Source organism: Sciurus carolinensis, chromosome 14 (assembly GCF_902686445.1).
Source record: "Sciurus carolinensis chromosome 14, mSciCar1.2, whole genome shotgun sequence".
NCBI classification, from domain to species: Eukaryota; Metazoa; Chordata; class Mammalia; order Rodentia; family Sciuridae; genus Sciurus; species Sciurus carolinensis.
The window spans coordinates 52,380,277-52,397,133 of NC_062226.1; positions in this window are offsets into that span (position 1 = coordinate 52,380,277).

A 16,857-nucleotide genomic window follows, 5' to 3' on the forward strand; every position below is an offset into this window, starting at 1 on the left:
AAACAAAAATTGAACAAAGAAACCATAGATCTCAATAACACAATCAATAATTTAGACTTAACAGACATTTATAGAATATACCATCCAACAAAGAGCGAATACACTTTCTTCTCAGCAGCACATGGATCCTTCTCTAAAATAGACCATATATTATGCCACAAAGCTAATGTCAGCAAATACAAGAAGATAGAGACACTACCTTGTATTCTATCAGATCATAATGGATTGAAGTTAGAAATAAATGAAAGAGTAAAAAACAGAAACTACTCCAACACCTGGAGATTAAACAATATGCTATTATATGATGAATGGATAACAGAAGATATTAGGAAGGAAATTAAAAAATTCTTAGAGGTAAATGAGAACAAAGAAACATCATATCAAAATCTCTGGGACACTATGAAAGCAGTACTTAGAGGAAGATTTATTTCATGGAGCACATTTAATAAAAGAAGTAAAACTCAACAAATAAACGACCTAACACTACAGCTCAAAGCCCTAGAAAAAGAAGAACAGACCAACACCAAAAGTAGTAGAAGACAGGAAATAGTTAAACTCAGAGCTGAAATCAACGAAATTGAAACAAAAGAAACAATACAAAAAATTGACAAAATAAATAGTTGGTTCTTCAAAAAAATAAACAAAATTGATAAACCTTTAGCCACACTAACAAAGAGAAGACGAGAGAAAACCCAAATCACTAAAATTCAGAATGAACAAGGAAATATCACAACAGACACCATTGAAATACAAAACATAATTAGAAGCTATTTTGAAAATCTATACTCCAACAAAATAGAAAATTTTGAAGACATCGACAGGTTTCTAGAGACATATGAATTGCCTAAACTGAACGAGGAGGACATACACAATTTAAAGAGACCAATTTCAAGTAATGAAATAGAAGAAGTCATCAATAGCCTACCAACAAAGAAAAGTCCAGGACCTGATGGTTTCTCAGCCGAGTTCTACAAAACCTTTAAAGAACAGCTCATTCCAATACTTCTCAAAGTATTCCAGAAAATAGAAGAGGAGGGAACTCTCCCAAACTCATTCTATGAAGCCAATATTACCCTGATACCTAAACCGGACAGAGACACATCGAGGAAAGAAAATTTCAGACCAATATCCTTAATGAACATCAACGCAAAAATTCTTTCAACAAAATTTTAGCAAATCGCATACAAAAACATTAAAAAGATAGTGCACCATGATCAAGTGGGTTTCATCCCAGGGATGCAAGGTTGATTCAACATCAGGAAATCAATAAATGTCATTCACCATATCAATAGACTTAAAGTCAAGAATCACATGATTATTTCGATAGATGCAGAAAAAGCATTTGATAAAATACAGCACCCCTTCATGCTCAAAACACTAGAAAAAATGGGATCATGGGAACATTCCTTAACATTGTAAAGGCCATCTACGCTAAGCCCATGGCTAATATCATTCTAAATGGTGAAAAACTGAAAGCATTCCCTCTAAAAACTGGAACAAGGCAGGGATGCCCTCTTTCACCACTTCTATTCAATATCGTCCTTGAAACTCTAGCCTGAGCAATTAGACAGACCAAAGAAATTAAAGGGATACGAATAGGAAAAGAAGAACTCAAACTATCCCTATTTGCTGATGATATGATGGTATACTTAGAGGAACCAGGAAATTCCACCAGAAAACTTTTAGATCTCATAAGTGAATTCAGTAAAGAGGTGGGATATAAGATTAATGCACATAAATCTAAGGCATTTTTATACATAAGCGATGAATCTTCAGAAAGAGAAATCAGGAAAACTACCCCATTCACAATAGCTTCGAAAAAAATAAAATACTTGGGAATCAATCTCACAAAAGAGGTGAAAGACCTCTACATGAGACCTACAGAACACTAAAGAAAGAAATTAAAGAAAACCTTAGAAGATGGAAAGATCTCCCATGTTCTTGGATAGGAAGAATTAATATTGTCAAAATGGCCATACTACCAAAAGTGCTATACAGATTCAATGCAATTCCAATTAAAATCCCAATGATGTACCTTACAGAAATAGAGCAAGCAATTATGAAATTCATCTGGAAGAATAAAAAACCCAGAATAGCTAAAGCAATCCTTGGCAGAAAGAGTGAAGCAGGGGGTATCGCAATACCAGATCTTCAACTCTACTACAAAGCAATAGTAACAAAAACGGCATGGTATTGGTACCAAAATAGAAAGGTGTATCAATGGTACAGAATAGAGGACACGGACACAAATCCAAATAAATACAATTTTCTCATACTAGACAAAGGTGCCAAAAATATGCAATGGAGAAAAGATAGCCTCTTCAACAAATGGTGCTGGGAGAATTGGAAATCCATATGCAACAGAATGAAACTAAACCCATATCTCTCACCATGCACGAAACTAAACTCAAAATGGATTAAGGATCTCGGAATCAGACCAGAGACCTTGCATCTTATAGAAGAAGAAGTAGGTCCAGAGCTTCAACATATCAGCTTAGGACCAGACTTCCTCAACAGACTCCCATAGCACAAGAAATAAAAGCAAGAATTAGTAACTGGGATAGATTCAAACTAAAAAGCTTTCTCTCAGCAAAGGAAACTATCAGCAATGCGAAGAAAGAGCCTACAGATTGGGAGAAAATCTTTGCCAATCATACTTCAGATAGAGCGCAAATCTCCAGAATCTATAAAGAACTCAAAAAACTCTACACCAAGAATGCAAATAATCCAATTGACAAATGGGCTAAGGAAATGAATAGACACTTCACAGAAGAAGATATACAAGCAATCAACAAACATATGGAAAAATGTTCAACATCTCTAGTAATAAGAGAAATGCAAATCAAAACCACCCTAAGATTCCATCTCACCCCAATTAGAATGGCAATTATCAAGAATACAAGCAACAACAGGTGTTGGCGAGGATGTGGGGAGAAAGGTACACTCTTACATTGTTGGTGGGGCTGCAAATTAGTGCAGCCACTCTGGAAAGCAGTGTGGAGATTCCTTAGAAAACTTGGAATGGAACCACCATTTGACCCAGCTATCCCACTCCTTGGCCTATACCCAAAGGACTTAAAATCAGCATATTACAGAGATACAGCCACATCAATGTTCATAGCTGCTCAGTTCACAATAGCCAGATTGTGGAACCAACCTAGATGTCCTTCAATTGATGAATGGATAAAGAAACTGTGGTATATATACAATGGAATATTACTCAGCCATAAAGAATGATAAAATTATGGCATTTGCAGGCAAATGGATGAAACTGGAGAATATCATGCTAAGTGAGATAAGCCAATCTCAAAAAACCAATGGATGAATGATATCGCTAATAAGTGGATGATGACACATAATGGGGGGTGGGAGGGGTTAGTGTTAGGGTTAGAGTTAGGGTTAGGGAGGGGGGCAGGAATGGAGGAAGGAAGGACTGTATAGAGGGAAAGAGGGGGGGGGGGGGTGGGGGGGGAAGGGGAAAAATAACAGAATGAATCAAACAACATTACCCTATGTAAATTTATGATTACACAAATGGTATGCCTTTATGCCATGTACAAACAGAGAAACAACATGTATCCCATTTGTTTACAATAATAAAATAAATAAATAAATAAATAAATAAATAAAAAGCACTCTCTTCTACTGCAGCCTCCCACTCGCTTTGGTCATGAAGATTTCCTGGGTGTTTCATAGTTGGCCAGTGGACTGTCTTCTTAGCAAGGATACTCCCTCCCATCTCTGAGGTTTTGTATTTAACCACGTACTTGCATGAATTAGGCTGCCTCATCTGATCTCTTAATCATTCTCAGAACTTTGGTGGTACCCCTCCACCAAAGATGGATGTCTGTCACAACTTTGACAGAATAAGGTGAGTATATGAGGAGAAAAATATAAGCACCCTATAGTTGATACTGAAGCTTGAGCTAACTCAAAGGACCAAGAACATTCTGGAAAAATTTTATTTGATGGTTTCGTCTTTCAGAAACAATATTCTTTGTCCCTCACTTCTCTCTTTTTTCTTAGAGTCTATAAACTTTTCTTTCTAAATTCACATAGAAGTGTTGCTGAAAAACTAACAATTTTTTACTCAGCCAGAGTCTCAGGCATTTGAAGTTCTCCTGAATATTTTAGCAGTCTTTGGGATTAATGAATTTCTGGTGCTTAGCTAAGGGTGTATGTTTGGGAGAGATGGGGTGTCGGCCAAAGAGAATTCTTAGGGTAGCAAATTTGATTAAGGAATGGTGGTGATAAGATGGCATGTGTGAATTTTATACCCATATTGCCCAGGTTCCTTTGCCTTCTAAGGGGAATGCTGTAACTCCAATCATTTGCAATGGAGAGAGAGAGAGAGAGAGAGAGAGAGAGAGAGAGAGAGAGAGAGAGAGAGAGAGAGAGAAGAGGAGAGGAGACGAGAGAGGACAGGGGAGGGGAGGGGAGGGGAGGAGTGGAGAGGAGAGGAGAGGAGAGGAGAGGAGAGGAGAGGAGAGGAGAGGAGAGGAGAGGAGAGGAGAGGGGAGAGGAGGGAGACTCTACAGTAAAACTGCAAAGCAGATATCAGCTCCAAATTTCAGCCGCATCCTTCCTCTCAGCACCTTTAGTCGTATGTCTAAACATTCTAAATGTTGTCACTCCTTTAATAGTTCAGCCTTGTTTTCTGCCAACTAATACCCAAGTCACGATGGTCGTCCCAATAGTTTCAGGGATATTTGAATAAGAATTCATCTGAAGACCAAAAACCTTCAAAATTCCAAAGCACAAACTTTTTTTAATGATGAGATATTAAGAACTATGGTGGTGTGAAAGAGTATGTGGGTCAGAAAAGGGTAGATCTAGAATACTCCTCACAAAACCATAAGATTCTGTTGGAAAATAGGGCCTATCCTGACAATAAATGAGACTGGGTAGGTGTGTTTGAATGGCTCAATGGAAACTACCAGCAGAAAGATAAAGCAGAGCACCTTTCCCTACACTGTGAGTGGGTAGATCATTTTGGTTCCGTGCAATAAACAGGGTCATGTGAAGTAGGGGCTTTCCTCCCCTTGTGTATGCTTGGTGTGTTGATGGTTCTCTTTTTCCAATATGGAGGTTCAGTGTTCAATACAATCAAATTCCATGATTTCTGTGTAGGCTTTCCTGTGGTTGCTTACTGTAGATTTCCTGTGATTACAGTTCTTATTTCATTTTAATTGTGTGTTTATTATGTCTTGATTTATGGTAATGTATGCTCATCATGGTCCCACTAAGCAGCGAGAGATCTCAAAGAGAATGTGTAGGATTCATCTTCCCAGCTAAGCATGGTATTTAGTCCAGAGTGTCCACTGAATGTGTTCACTGGGCATTGCATGAATTTTTTCATAGCATGAGTTCAACAGGGCAATTATTTTCCAGCCCCACTGTCTCTTGTGCTTTGATTGGCTGAGAAGGTCATCAGAGAGTCTTGGAAATGGAAGAAACGTTAATGTCTAGCTTCTTGTTTACTCCCTCACCATTAGGTCAGGCCATATCTAAAACATCCTAGACAGAGGGAAATTGATCTTATTTTAGAAGACATTCAGTGATACCACTGAAGTAATAATTTCTTTGAGGTTAATTTTAGCATATCTTTGAATAAGTAACTCAAATGTTCTCATGTGCAGTTACATTTTTGCTCTTTACTCAGAAACATTATTAACATACGAAAACCCTATCCATTAATGCTTGTGGGATAAAAGCATGAAGGGCGAATGCCATTAAAGGATATATGTGTGTATATATTATACACACACACACACATATATATATCTTAATCTCAGACTGGAAAGCTGAAGATAAGATATTAATGGTTGAAGATATGTATACATTAAAAATCTTCAAATTCTTTTAAAAGGTCATGGAAACCATCAGATTTTGTCCTTACATTGCAAATAAGACATAGCTTTCTTACATATTTTACCAGTAGATTTGGCTTCGACATCCAATCTTCTATAATGTAGCTCAGGCAAATGTGGCCTTTTCTTCCCTTGACCTCCACAAGACATCTTGTGCTTCTCCTCAGGCCATAATGCCATCTTTACTCTGTTTGAGATGTGCTTCTTAACTTTGTCTATTGGGCCTGTATTGTCCTCAAGAAAATGTTTTCCTCCAAGTGCCTAGAAGAGTTCCTTGCCTCTAAAAGTTTCTTAAGAAAGGTTTCTTTAATGAATAATGTGTTCGTGTAAGCTAAAGAAATATCAAAGAAAGAGAGATGGAGTGAGTACACATTTACCCATTTGATTATTAGTGGGCATAAGAACTTGGCTTTAAGGGGGAATCAATTGAACTAGAGACTCCAGGGCAATCAGTTCTTTGTTGGCATATCTTAAAATGATCATTTCCTATCCAGGTGACCTATACCTTATAACAAGTTTAAAGCCCTCTTTCCTAGGTTCTGGTTAATTTATGATTTTTTTCCATTATTATCTAAAGCATATACAGAAAGAAAAATCTAGTTTAAATTGTCCAGAAAGTAATTTCTCTCTCCAAAGCAATAAACTATTTTTAGGCTCAGAGCCAGGTTAGTTCCTACACATGTAATCCCTTGAGGCCTTTAGGTCACTAGCAAAAGGCCTTGGAAAATTTAATTAAAGAGATTTCCAGGAAGGGGAAAGAAATTAAAGAAACTGGCCAACACAACATGAGGGAGTTTTCACATCCTATACAAAGCTCTTACACACAGGACGCACCAAAGCCTGGAAGGCAAGTGGGATCTTCCATAAGCCTCAACAATTAACACTATTTAATAACTCAGTGCTATTGTCCACCATGAGAAGAACATGGGTGGGTGAGATATTATATTTAGTTGCTCAATAGCATTTAATGTTTTTTGTTTTGTTGAAGACCCTGTCCTGGGTGTTAGGGATACAGGAAGAAGCAAGAAAAGTCTTTATCCATGAGGAGCTTATATTTAGGGGTAGGAGGATGGACAAAAAAGCAACCAGTTATGAAATAATGTGATAAAGGCCAGGAAAGAGGAGATATTAGGCACTATAGGGGCAGAGAAGAGGAAAGACCCACATCCTTCAATGAACACCCAGGAAGCTTCTAAGAGAATGCCTCATGTGGTGCTGAAGGGTGAGCTTTTCATGAGAACCATCAAAGGCATTTTGGGTGCTGAAGGCAAGATGGCAAGTGGGATGGAGAAATGAGGGAGCATGCTGCATGGTTGGAGTAGCAGGAGATAGGACATCTGTGGGTGAGAAGTGAGGCTCAGGAAGAGAGGGGCCTGATCATGGTCTGTATTATTAAAAGAAAGGGATGAGGAAGAAACCACACCCAATCCATGGGAAGGATGTGTCTGAATGCCACACAAAGACAATTGAACACAGTCCAAAGAGGGGTCAATGCCCATGTCCTGATCCAGACAAAGAAGATTCAGTGAGATATATGAAGAACTCAAAGGAGGTGCTAGAGAATCAAATCAGAAAGAGGGGACCCTTTTGGATGTGACTAGAGATTTTAAGAACTTGGAAAATTGCAAACATCTGAAACACAGTTTCCATGTTTAAGGTTGCTTGATGTGTAAGACATTATTCAGCAGGCAGATCATACTACACTTTTAACAAGAAAATTGCCAGGGAGATTTTACAGGAGACAAAGGAGGGATGAAATGGAGATGAGCTGGATGCAGTGACAAGCTGCCAATTTTATTACAAATTTAACAGATAAAGGTAGTATAATGTATAAATGGCTACCATTATTTTAATTGATCCTATATCACAATGCTATCACCAGTTTCAGCAGCACACCACTAATAAGATTAAAATTACTTTCCTAGGATAGACTGATGAAAGAAAAATCTTGAAAATCTTTTTTTTTTCTTTTTTTGAAACAGGATCTCATTATGTTGTCCAGGCTTATCTTCAGTCATCTTCCTGCCTCCGCTGGGACTACAGGCATGTACCACCGTGCCTGGCAAACATGTTCTTAATACTTGACCATTTGTGAAGATCTACTTCCATAGGAAAGTAATATACCATTGCTAAATACAGTATTGCATTTGAATAACTTTGAAATAACTACTATTTATTGAATACCATTTTATAACAGACTTCATTTTCAGATATGGAAACCTAGCTCATAAATATAAAAATCCTGCCCAACATCACAGAGCTAGTAAGTGGTAGAACCAGAATTCAAACCTAGGCTGCAAAGTTGGCACTCTCAATGTAATCCTTGGTAATCAGTCTTATAATATTAAATGTGCCTGAAGAAAATAGCTACAGCCACATTTCCCACCCTGCCTATTTTAATGGCAGTTGGGAATTGGGAGAAAAGTGATCAGGAAAGATATTACAGCAATATGTGACCTCGCTGGCTGTATTGTCTCCTTTATTTGCTCATCTATGTTCAGTGCTTCAACTCTTCCCTCTGCTGAGGTCTCAGTCTGGGTCTGACCTCTTGCTGAGACTCTGCTTAGCCTCCTGTTCTCCATTCCTCCTCCCATGATCTAAGTAGACATTGATGGTTACACCCAGCACATTTTTTCAGGGACTCAAACACAGCCTCAATTTCCCACTCAACTCAGAGCCCCAGGCAGTCATTAACAATCTGCTTAAGTAACATTTGACATGAGAGTCGCTTTTTTGGCATCTAATTCTTTCGTTTGAAGCATTTTAAGGAACACACCTTTGCAAGTAACTCAAAGGATTTTACTCCTTCATGCATTCAGCAAACTGAAGAGCCTCCGTGGCACTGGGGTGGCATCCTGCCTTTGCAAGCCCTCTCCCACACCCAGGTCCACGCTGATCTGCAGTGACACAGCTCCCCAGTGCCTCCCTAGTTGCTCACAGAGGTATGCCCAGTGTTTAGAGGTAGTGACAGCCTGAGAGAAAGGAGAAAGCCACCAGGTCAGAGAAACCTGGGCTGTAGACTTGCTGTCTTTCTTACATTGGGCTGAGGAGAGACTGGAGTGGTATGCAGGATGCCTCCAGCACTAGACAAGGGGTTCCTTGGCAGCCCCACCTGCTTCTATTTCCTGGTGCTGATCCCAGGTCTATGATGGTTCTGGTCATAGTACAAAGTCCTTATTACCACATAGAGACAACTGTAGTAAACTCTCCTCTCCACTTCATTCCACAATGGTCATAGATTAGTCACTCAACATTTATTGTAAGAACAAATGGATAGCTATACAGTTAGATATTAACCTTGAAACACCCCTTTTGTAATGCAGGTTCTTTGCCCCCAACGGATGGTTTTCTAGCAAGGAGTTCAAATTTTATCACTTAAAATTTAACTCTCAAAAATCTTGATACAATTTATTCATGATAATCCATCTTCTGTTCTTCCTTAGTTCTCAGATGCAATGAGTACAGTTTCTGAATGATCCTTTCTACCTTCCTTTCCTGCTCTTTGCACCTCCAACCACACCTGTACATATGCACACACACCATGCAGATACTGGCCACCTTGCCTTGAGTTATAAGACCTCCCCAGTTGCTGGAAAGTACTATAGATGCCTCTCTGCCTGTTGCATCTGTTTGAGGAGGATGATATTCCATTATTCAAACATTATGCATATATTTCTAGCAAGCATGTCTGTGGTATTCAGTCATTTACTTTTTTATAACAGCTTTACGTAAATATAATTGACATATACATTTTAAAAATGCACAACTATTTTTTGGTAAAAATGTGTATATTTAAGCAAAGCTGTTCAAAATCAATTGTTGCCTTAAAAATAATTTGTTGCCTATTGTCATGTATAACCAATTAAAACAAATTTTAAAACTTTAAAAAAATAATTTGTTGCCTTGCCAGGTGCAGTGGCGCATGCCTATAATCCTGGAGGCTGAGGCAGGAGGAGCACAAGTTCAAAGTCAGCCTCAGCAACTTAGCAAGGTCCTAAGCAACTTAGTAAGACCCTGACTTTAAAAAATGTTTCTTAAAAAAAAAAAAAAATGTTTCTTTAAACATAAGTTACAAATAATCTGTACTTTATGATCCCATTTAACTTTTGTTAAAAATGTGTATACCATCTTAGGGGAAATCTATTAATGGAGGTTATTTCTGAGTGTTGATATTTATCTATTAATTTTTATTTAAAGATACTTTTTTTAGTTATACAGTAAAGATGACATTTTGAAGTGGAGGTCTATGAATATTAATTCATACATAGATTTGTATAACCACCACCACACTAAGGATACAGAATAATTCCCTTGTCCCTCCAAAAACTTTCTTATGCTATCCAGTTATAGTTAGTTTTGGCCCTTACCCCAATCCCTGGTAACCACTGATCTGTTCTACAACACATTTTTTTTAAATGATGTCAAGTAGAAGAGATTATACTGTATGTAAAGTTTGAAACTATTTTCTTTCATTCAGTATAATGCCTATGAGATTTATCTAAGTCATTACATGTTATAAGTTGTTCATTTTTAATTCCTCAGTAGTATTTCATGGTATATTGGTGAGTTTAGGGGCAATTATGAAAAGAGCTTCTATAAATATCCATTTACATTTTTGTATAAATGTAAGTTTTTATTTCTGTAAATACCCAGCAGTAGGAATACTGGGTTATTGAGTAAGTATATGTAGAACTTTATGAGGAAAAATATTAATTTTGATTAAGTCAATTTAGTAATCTTTTGTTTTATGGATGTGCTTTAGCTGTCATGTCTAAGAACTCTGCCTAATTCTAGGTCTCAAAGATTTCCTCCTACATTTCCTTTTAAAAGTTTCCTAGTTAATATTTTGCACTTAGATAAATGATCATTTTGAGTTAATTTTTGTATAAGGTATAAGGTTTAGGTTGACGTTTTTGTTGCAATTTTTGTTTTAGTTTGGTTTTTGCACTAAACATCTAATTTTTTTAAAAAAACAGGGCTTATTGAAACACTATTCTTTATTCATTGAACTACTTTGCAACTTTGTCAAAAGTCAATCAGTCATATTTGTATGGGTTTATTTCTGGGTTCTTCATTCTGTTCCATTGATGGATACATTTCTCTCTATGTCAATACTATACTGTTTTGAATTCTACAGCTTTACAATAAGCCTTAAAACTGAGTAATGTAATTCCTCCAACTTTCTTTTCAAAACCATTCTAATTCATTTTCCTTTCCATATACATTTAGAATTAACTTATCTCTATATATAAGATACCTTCCTTGGATTGTGATTGGAATAACATAAAATCTGTAGATCAATTTGAGGAGAATTAGTGTCATTACTAAATAGTCCAATTCATGACTACATATGCCTTTCCATTAATTTAGTTCTTCTTTGATCTTATTCATTAGTTTTTAGATTTTACCCGACAGGTCCTGTACATGTTTTGATAGATTTAGCCCTATGTCATTTCCCCTCCATTTTAACCCCATTCTTAACTAGTGCTAGTTTTTAATTTCAATTTCAAAATTTACATGGCTACTATATAGAAATACTATTTCATTTTTGTGTGTGACTATCTTCTATCCTGTTACCTTGATAAAATCACATAAACATCCAGGAGTTTTTCCTTCCTTCTTTTCTTTCTTCCTTAGGTCCTTTGAGATTCTCTACACAGACAATCATAATCATGTATTCTACAGATAGGAATAGTTTCATTCCTTCCTTTCCAATCTGTATGATTTTCATTACTTTTTCCTACTTTATTGCATTGGCAAGAAATTTCAATACAAGATTGTATTTGAGTGGTGAGAATGAACATCTTTACTGTCTTCCCAATGTTAGGAAGAAAGCATTTACTTTTTCATACTAAGATTGATGTTAACTATAAGTATTTTGGAGGTGTCCTTTATTAAGTAGAAGTTGTTTCCTTTCATTCCTAGTTTGCTGAGCAATTTTATCATGAGTAATATTAAATTTTGTTAAATGCTTTCTCTGCATCAGTTGATAACATTTTTCTTCTTTACACAATTTAGGTGGAGGGTTGCATTGATTGATTAACAAAATAATCATCTCAACATTTTCAGGATAAACTGCACTTGGTTGTATTATATATTATTCTTTTTCTTTATTGCTCATATTGATTTGATAACATTTTGATAAGAACTTTTGTGTTCTGTAGTATTCCTTTTAAATTTTTTATCTTTTTTTTTTGTCTGTTTTTTGTATCAGGTTCACTCTGGCTTCAGAAAATGATGTGGGAAAATCTATCTCCTATTCTAACTACTGGATGAGATGGTGTAGAATTGATGTTATTTCTTCTTTAAATGATTGATGGAAAATTCCAGTAAAATGATCTGGGCCTGTAAATTGCTTTTTTGGCAGGACTACTACAAATTCAACTTCTTTAATAATTACAGAACTACTCAGGTTATCTATTTTATCTTGGGTGAATTTTGATTGTGGTTTTCTCGGATTTAGTCCATTTTATCTATGTTGTTGAATTCAGACAAGGGTTTTTTAGTGTTCCCTTATCCTTTTAATTTAGGCACAGTCTGGAATATTCCCTCTATTATTCTGTCATAGCAATTTAACTCTTCTTTTTCTGTATTGATCTTGCTAGATGCTTTTCCATTTTATTGTTTTTCCCCTCTAAGAACTACTTTTCATTTTATTGATGGTCTCTATTGTTTCTCTATTTTCGATTTAAATTAATTTCTGTTCAAATCTTCATTATTTCCTTTCTTTTTCTTACTTTAGGTCTCATTCCAGCCTTAATTTTCTAAAGCCAAGTTCATTATTTTGTGGCCCTTCTTCTTGGTGCTCTAAATTCCCCTTCCTAAGTAACGTTCTAGTGGGATTTCACAAATTTTAATATGTTCTGTGTTCTTTTTCATTTAATTCAAAATACTTCATAATTTCCCTTTTATTTTTCTCTTTGAGTCATGGCTTATTTAGCAATGGTTATTTCATTTCCAAATATTTTGGGAATGTTATAAAGATCTTTTTGTTATTCATCTCTAATTTAATTCTAATTAGAAAACATACTTTGTTGACTTGGATAGTTTTTACCTTCATTAAAACTTGCTTCATGACCCAGAATATTGTCTCTCATGGTAATTTCCATTTATACTTCAAAAGAATGTGTCTTCTAACAGAGTGTTCTATAAATATCCAGAACATTTTATGTATTGATTTAGTTAGTTGACTATGTTACTTAAGTCTTTCAGATTTTGCTAATTTTCTATTGATTATTGACAAAGAGGTATTTAAATGTTTTTTTGGGGGGGGGATCTATTTCTCTTACAGATTTATCCCGTTATACATATATATTTCTTTTAGGCACTAGGAATTGAATCCAGGGCTTTGTACATGCTAGGAAAGCACTCTACTACTGAGTTATAATGCTTCATGTATTTTGAAAAATTTGTTCTAATTAGTTATACATGAAAGTAGAATGCATTTTGACACATTGTACACAAATGGAGCCTAACTTCTCATTCTTCTAGCTGCACAAGGTGCAGAGTCAGAAAGTTCATGTAATCATACACGTTTGTAGGGTAAGAATGTCTCTCATTCTACCATCCTTCCCATCCCCACTTCCTCACTGTCCCCTTCTCCCCTCTGCACATCCAAAGTTCCTTCCTTCTTCCCTATCCCATCACTAGGGATCAGCATCCACTTATCAGAGAAAACATTCAGCCTTTGGTTTTGGGATTGGCTTGTTTCACTTAGCATGTTATTCTCTAGTTCCACCCATTTACCTACAAATGCCATATTCATTCTTCTTTAAGGTTGAATAATATTTCATTGTGTGTATGTACCACATTTTCTTTATCCATTCATCTCTTGACAGGTATCTAGGTTGGTTCCATAGTTTAGTGGGGCTATTATGATTTTTTTTTTATCATTTAAACATGACATTCTTTATTCTTGGTAATATTCTTTTCTATAAAGTCCATATTGCCTGATATTAATACATCTACTGCAGCTTCATTAGATTAACATTGTCATGGTATAACTTTTTCTATTCTTTTACTTTGAACCTATTTATATCTTTTTATTTAAAGAGTACTTCTTATAGGTAGCATATAGTTGGATTATAATTTCTTTATCCAATTTGACAATCTCTGCCTTTTAATTTGTTATATAAACTTTATATTTAACATAATTATGGCTGTGTTTAAACCTATAGTCTTGCTACTTGTTTTATTTGTGCTATTTGTTCTTAGTTAACATTTTCTTCTTTTTCTGCTTCCTTTTGTGACAATTTTTTCATAATTCCATTTCATGTCTTTTATTAGTCTATCATCTATAACCCTTTGGCTATTTTAGGGTTGCTTTAGGGTATATAGTATATATCTTAAACTAATCACAGTCTGTTTTAAAAGAAGGGGTACTAGCTCTCATGGGTAACTATTTACCTATGTTATAACTATCACATTACATGAATTTTTGTTTAGTCAATTATCTTCTATGGACATTAAAGTAATAAAAATATTTTGTTTTAACCCATGTAAATACCATTTCTAATGCTCTTTATTGTGTAATTTCCTATTTCTACTTGATATAATTTTTAATCTGCTTGAAGAATTTTCTTTAATATTTCTTGTACTATGAATCTGCTAATCATGAATTCTTTTAGCTTTTGTATGTCTGAAAAGTTTTTATTTCACCTGCATACATGAAAAATATTCTGCTGGGTAGATGGAGTATTAGATTGACTTTTTTCAGTACTTTAAAAATATTGCTCCACTTCTTCTTGTATATCTTGATTCCAATGAGAATTCTGCTAACATAGTTACCTTTGTTCTTTCATACAACTCATATCATTTTATCTAGCTGTATTTAAGATTTTGTGTTACAGGCTTTGAGTCATTGATTATGATGTGCCTTGATGTATCCTGCTTTGTTTCATGTGTTTAGAGTTTTTGAGATTATTGGACCTGGGGATTCTATATTTCTTTTTGTTTAAGCTCAAATTTGGAAAACGTCTGGCTGTTAATTCTTCAAGTAATATTTCCTCTCTACTCTCCCATTTTCAGGAACTCGTATTAGATCACTTGATTTTGCATCACAGTTAACTGAAACCTGTTTTTTTTTAATTTTCAAATTGTACCTCTCTGTATTTCATTTTATATCTTTCCACTGAAATATCTTTTAGTTGAATATTATTTTCTTCTGCAATAGCTAATCTGTTTCTATTCCCATTTAGGAAATTATCTTGGATATTATAGTTTTTAATCTTTAGAAGTTTGATTTGGTTCTTTTTTCTTTGTATTTTTCATGCTTTGTTTTACTTTTTGAACACATAAAATACAATTATAAAAACTGCTTTAACGTCTTTGTGTGCTGATTCTAATATCTGTGACAATTCTGGGATGGTTTTGATTGATAATTTTGCTCTTTTTATGGGTTGTATTTTCCTCTTTGCATGGCTGTTAATTTTTGATTGGATGCCAGACATTGTAAATTTTACCTTATTGGGTACTGGAAATTTTTATATTCATGTAAGTATTCTGAAGTTTTGCTCTAGGTTGCATTTAAATTACTTGGAAACAGTTTAATCTTTCTGGGTCTTGACTTGAGGATTTCTTAAGCAGGACCAAAGTCCATGTTTAGATGAGGGCTAATTATTCTCCATTACTGAGGCAAGCCTCTCCTAGCTCTTTACTCAAAGGCCAGCAAATTGTGAAGCTTCCCAGCATGGCTTGTGGGAGCAGGCACTGTTCCCTATTATTTAGTGCTGGGTACTTTTCTCTATAATCCTTTTAGGAAATTTTCCTGGCAATGGGCATTTTTTTGGTTTTTGGCATGCGGATAGTGATTGGTCCTCCACTGGATACTCAAATTGGGATCTTCTACAGGTTTCTGTTCTTTCTCTGCAGTTTTCTCTGTGTCAGCACTGTGTTGTGTGAACTCTGTCTTGGTCTTCCCAATTTAGAGCTCATCTGTTTAACTTGGGGGAAACCTGCCAGACTCGGCACAGTTTTCTGCCCCCCTGTACCACAGCCTAGAAACTCTCCCAAGGAGGTAAACTGGCACAGTCACAGGGCTTGTCTAATTGGTTTACCATCCTGAGAGCACTGCCTTTCACTGCCTAGTATCCGGTGTCTTGTAAACTATTGTGTTTTTTTTTTTTTTTTTTTTTTTTGGTTGTTTCAAGTATGAGAGTAAATTGTTCTTTTTTATTCCATCTTGGCCAGAAGTGCAAGCCTTCATTTCCTTTTAAAACTGCTTAATATTATAAAAATAGTTTTGCATTGGAATATAATTAAGAAATTTCTCATTTTGTTGAGAGCCCATGTTTCCATACTAGTTAACTCTTTGAATCAATCAATAGGGAGAACATTCTGTATATTTCGGATGCTGATAAATGCATTAATCAGCATATTTCACATGACATCACAGATTTATTTTCTTTGTGGCATAAACCTCTTTTGAGGAATTAGAATTTAAAATTAATGAAGTGACAGAATCCTATAAGAGCTTTAAGGACTTTATTACACTCATATTTGAATAGTCAACGGCAAAGAAAATATCTTTGTAAAACCAATTAAAAAATACCAACCATACCTACTATTTCACTGCCCTGGATCACTTGGTAACTTTTTTGCTTTTTTGACACTTACTGTTAATGCTCCACAAATTCAGATTCTCTAATTTTCCAGAAGATTTAGCAGTTTAGATGGCATTATGCTCCCCCTGCCTTCTGAGTATCTAAGAAACAGAAAATTTAGCCAGGATATCATACTGTGGCCAATCTTTTATTTTAAAGCTCTGTTGGAAATCCCATAAACATGCCTTGAATAATTCTACCATGATGGAAAGCAAGAAAGATGGGACGGGAAGTTGTATGAGAAAAGAGACTTTACAACCAAGACTTTGAAGCCACAGCAATTCAATAAAAGAGAATGGAGAGTTAGGCTCTGGGGTAATTGGTCTTTTTCTTCCACTTTTCTCTCACTTAAAAACAAAATAAAACAAAAACCAAGCATCAATATA